A 5,435-nucleotide genomic window follows, 5' to 3' on the forward strand; every position below is an offset into this window, starting at 1 on the left:
AGAAGAATCATAATCAGTTTCAGAAAAAATTGCATAATAAATTTCTTCGTCAAATAATTCATCAGCAAAACAAATTTGAAGAAAACTATCATTAAGTTTTTTGATCATGTTTTTCGCACTTTTTCCTTTGTTAGGACAAGCATTTGCATAGTGACCTTCTTGATCACAAAGAAAACATTTACAATTGTTTTTAGAAGATTTTTTCTTCTTTTTAACAACAAATTTACCTTGTTTATGTTTGCTGAAAATACTGTCCATCCAACACTGAAAAATTTGAGGGGCATTGCATAAACCGAAAGGCATAATAGTCAATTGGTAATGGCCTGCTAGTGCACTAAAAACAGTAAGGGGTTTAGAGGTTTCATTTAGCATGATTTGCCAAAAACCTGATCTACAATCAAATTTAGAAAAATATTTAGTATTTTTTGCTAAATTAATTAATACATCTTTACGAGGGATAAAATAGCCATCAAAAACAAGATTTTGATTTAATTTCTTGTAATTAATAACCATATGGGGTTTATCTCGTTTAATCTCAGAATGGTTTCTTACCATAAATGCTGGACTGGAATGAGTGCTGGTAGTTGGTTTTATCAGACATTTGTTAAGCAATTCTGAACCTTGAACGAGATTTCTTTGAAACAGATTGTTTATTACAACCAAATTCAAATTCATTTTTCAAAATCTTTGTACATTGTTTATACGAAAGTTTGGATTTTACCTGTTTTGCAGCTTTTTGCTTCAAACAGTATTCTGTTACTTGCTTCTGAACGTAATGTATTCTACATCCAAGAGTATCATAAAGTTCTATGCTGGGATTTGATATTATCCAATTCTTCTGGAAAATCTCTGATATTGAAAATAATGTGATCCTGTAGGGTTAGTCCATTTGTAGAAAGATTAAGATCAAAAAATTCTATTTCGATTTTTTCAAGTTCAACCTTTTTGAGACTCAAAATAATACCGTGTAAAATAAATTCTTGAACAATAATATTCAGATATTTTCTGTGTTCATCTAAAGTATTTACTACAGTTGATTGCTACAGTATTTTCTATCTACTAGTCGTTGACACCAAATGGAGTTTTATCCGTTTGTGTCGATTGTCTGTTCTAGTTGATCCTGAATTAGAATATGCACAGTTTATTCTTCCATAACATTGTTTAAGTTATGGAATTCTTCATCCAGTGCATTGAGGGATTGGAGAGATTGAGGAGATCCAGATTCTATGCCGAGGCTCTTGAGGCCTGTGATAAGTTTTTCCCCTCTATGCGAGAATTAACCATTGTTTTGTGTCGGATTGGTCGAGATTTCCTTTCCATGCTCTTGATTTGGGATGGGGAAAGGCTTCTAACTCAGCTATCTTGGCAACTCCAGTCCCGGAAAATGCTTTCCTCAGGGACGTAGCTAGGGGGTGCTGACAAGGACCATGACCCCTCAAAAAAATTTTTACGCCATTAAATCCACCCACCTCAATTAACATTAATTCCCCCACACTTTTTTTTTTTAAATTGTACCCAATTTTGCAAATGCCACTTTGGGGTTTCAAGAAATTGTCCAACTTTTGTTGCTTTCAAGATATTGCGTGCCCTCTTTCCTTAAAAGTGAACTGATTTACTTTGGACGAATATTGCTCTACCCTTAGACCAAGATAGTAGGAGAAATATGGCAAGAGGAGTCATCCAAAAAAAAAAAAAATGGTTGACCACACACTAACTACGGAATAACTGGTTTCTTGTTACCTGTTGTTAACATTGTCTGAGAGTACAGCTTCTTGTTGACATCCTCTCCATCATATCCAAAATTTCTCTCAAATTGATGTAGCCAATGGTATAGCAACTGAACAGTTCATAACAATCGAAACTTCTTGGAAAGCTGAATACACCAATCCAATACTTGGGCACATTCTGCCATTCCGCCATTCTCTATTTCAACTTCTATACTTGGATACACATATGGTGTTTGGACATCTTCTTTAACTGAAATGGGCTTTTCTTGTGTTCAGTGGGGATTGAAATTAGTTATTTTATTGTTTAATACTTTGTTAAGAAGCATTGCTATCTAGGTTTTCTTGTTTGCTTAACAACCTGATAATCATCAGTTACATGTGGTTTATTTCTACAACTGCTGCCTGTGGTTCGTTCTGATTGCGAATTTTCTCTGAGAATCCTCCTTTACATCCGAGACAAATAAATTAGAATACTAATCAGTAAAGAAGATATGATGTGGATATAATATAATGTCATGAACTTTTATTTCAGGTTTGAGGCAACCCGTCGAATTCGAATCGTGGAGAGTCAGGAAAATGAACAGATTAATGGAGGCATAGATAAAGGGTCTGGCAGGAAGGGTGCCTGGCATGTGCCAATGTTAGCCATGACAGCTGATGTAATTCACGCCACCTATGATGAGTGCCTGAAATGTGGGATGGATGGATGGATATGTTTCATAGAGCTTTGAGGAAGAAAATCTCTATCAGGCTGTAGCCAAGTTCTTCAAAGCCAAACGCATCCCAGACTCATAGCGACAGCTCCACCCTCCTAGGAGAGCAGACAATTCGAAACTGAAAAATATATGCGGCTTGGACTTTACTCGCAAATTTTACCGATCCTGCTGGTGCATTTTGGTTTAACCACTGCTTGGTTTGCTTGGATTTCTGAGAATAATTGAGCATCGAAAGCATGTTGTGGCAATATTTCTAACCAACTTCAATTTAATTTAATTTGATTAGAATTTCAGGACTTGTATACTGCCACAGGAACTCCATCCCTATCTGTTTGTATAGATCTCTACAAGGGGATGGAGTCAAAGATGTAAATCTCATTTTCTTTCGAGACTTAAGCACGCTTCCATTTGGAAAGGGGTCCTTCTGCGTTGATTTTTTTTTTTATATAAATTTTGTTGTAAGCAGTAGTTATTGAGTTTTCAAATATCAGATTCTTCTTGTGTTCACTGTGTTTTCTATCATCAAATATTGAAACAAGAGCCATATATATAAATAAAAGGTTTGAACATAAAAAAAATACATATAGTTTTCCCTTCTAAATTTCTAATAACAACCAAAAAGACAGGTGTGTATCTTGTAAATTTTGGCAGGCAAATGTAAACATCAGTAACGAAGTAGTTAACACACTGGCGGATCGCAAGAGATTGTTTATTGAGCTTCTGTTGGGTGGGCTTTATATTAAGGAGCTCGACAACAGCGACTATAGATGTTGCAACCACGGTTTTAAGGGTTTAATGTCCTGTTGTCGGGAGTGCTGAAGAGGACCAGTGAGGTGGGCGAGGCTGATAGCTCTGAGACGGTGCTGGTCTTGGCTTACTTCCACGTACTTCTGATTTGATTTGTCCAATGACATCTGCAATTCCAAACCATTGGAATTTGGAGATATATACAAAAGATACGAGCAAATACAATACGTTAAGAAAAGAAGTTGGTCACGTACCTTGAATCTTCAATAGTCTACGACCGACTACTCCTTGCGGGATGAAGATGGCTGATGCTGAAAGGAACCAGCAAAGGATGAGAGAAAATGGAGGTTTGGTTACCATTGCTTTCTAAGTTGGATGCCTCCCAATCCCCCAGTCCAATACTGTTATGTTTCTGATATGCTCTTCTTATTGACTCACACCAAGCTTTAAATACTACGCCGATGATTTTCTCACCGCCCAATATTTACTATCTTCCCCCTTTATTTTTGGTAAATGCAAGCTTTTTGGGTTTCTTTCAATTCAAGAAAATATTAATTAACGAACGTATATAAAGTTGAAGTGATATGTAGTTGTATAAATCGATTCATATAATTATTTTTTAAAAATAATATATAATAAATATAAATTTTAAATCTTAATATTTATTTATTTTTATTTATGGATTTTGACTTTTTTATATTAAAAAAAGTTAAAGTAATATTTATATAAAATTTGTTATTATTATATTATTTTTTCTTAAATTTATTGAGAATAATATTTTTTAATTAACTTTTATCAGTTTTTATAAATACCAAATTAACCGGATTTTTTTTTATATAGTGGTCTACTCCTTGGGTCAATGACGGCTAAAATGGTTTATTCTCCCAAAATTGATTGGGGCTGACTTGGCGTTTTCAATTCGGAATTTCACGTATAAAACAGAAACATGTCGCTTTGGGACCGAGTTTGGAATTAATGACATGCTGGTATGAACGTTACGCAGACGGTCAAACGCAATTGTAAACATTTTTTTTATAGAAAATAAAAGAAAATTTAATACAAGATATTATAATATTATATTTTTAGCAAAAAAGAATGATATTATAATATTATATATTTTAAATTTCTATTCAATTTAACCAAAAAATTACATAAAAATATATGTTATCTTAAAACTCAATTATCATATTATTTTTTTTCTTTTATATCAAATAGTGTGTAAAAATAAAATAATTAAAGAGAAGTTGGATAAAGAGAATGTGCTATTGATGTTAGATTAAAAAAGCTCTAATTCAAAACATAAAGTTCGGTAATTATTGTAAAAAATATTATTCTTACGAATACTTATAAAAAAAAAACTTACATCAATATAAAATTAAAAAATTTTATATATATTTTCAATCTTAAATATCATAAAATCTAAAAATGAAATTAAAATTTAAAATAATTCACTTTATCTCATATTTTTGTTATATTAATAAACGCAATTCTTTCCGGATCCTTTTTAAAAATCATATGTTAATATATTTTTTTTTCAGCAGCAAATCTCTCCCACAATCAATTAGTCAAGTGTCTTATGTCACATTGTTTTTTGCAAAAATCAAGTAATTCATAAACATTAAAATCACATGTTAATTTTTTTTTTCTTTCATGAAGCTAAAATTTCTCCAAACAATCAATTAATCAACCAATCATGATATTAATTTATTTTGCGTTACATATATCCTTTCACATTATACAAAGAATTAATTCCTTTTTTTTTTATTACAAAGAAGGGTTAGTGCATTTAAAGGAGGAGGGAGGATGACACGAACCCACGTCTACATGACTTTTAACTCATCTTTTAACCATTAGGTTAAAAGATGAAAGTCGAATTAATCCCTATTTAAACCTAGCTTTGGTAACAAAGTTGAGCAAAATTTGTATCAGTAAACTTTCCTATAATATAACAATTCCGTCTTCGTTTTTGTTTAAATCAACTTGGCGCATTCGGTATTTTACTAATCCGTGTTCGGTCAAAACGATTGCATGCTTTTGAATTCAGATGTCAAGTCTTAATAGTAACTTATATATTTTTAATTAGCAATACTCCATGATTTCTCCTTTGTTTTGGCTATTTGAAGGCAATTTCAAAGGTTACTGTAAAAAGTAACAGAGGGTGAGTCCCTGAAAAAGAGAAGATCTCACCACAACTAAAATGAAAAATAAATCATTGAACTTTATATATGGTAACAACTGCTTTGCT

The 5,435-nt window shown here is 32.4% G+C and overlaps 1 long non-coding RNA gene across 1 annotated transcript; it reads right to left on the reverse strand.

Annotated features, from left to right (window-relative positions):
• Positions 1–2,987: 2,987 nt before the first annotated feature.
• LOC149519373 (uncharacterized) lies at positions 2,988–3,652 on the reverse strand. The gene is made up of 2 exons (XR_016341290.1): positions 3,445–3,652; positions 2,988–3,357 (listed from the first exon to the last, which is right to left on the reverse strand). It is a non-coding gene; the product is annotated as an uncharacterized LOC149519373 (long non-coding RNA).
• Positions 3,653–5,435: the final 1,783 nt, after the last annotated feature.

The sequence above is a fragment of the Durio zibethinus genome, chromosome 4, assembly GCF_047325235.1.
Source record: "Durio zibethinus cultivar Kanyao isolate XHJ-2024 chromosome 4, ASM4732523v1, whole genome shotgun sequence".
Classification (NCBI taxonomy): domain Eukaryota; kingdom Viridiplantae; phylum Streptophyta; class Magnoliopsida; order Malvales; family Malvaceae; genus Durio; species Durio zibethinus.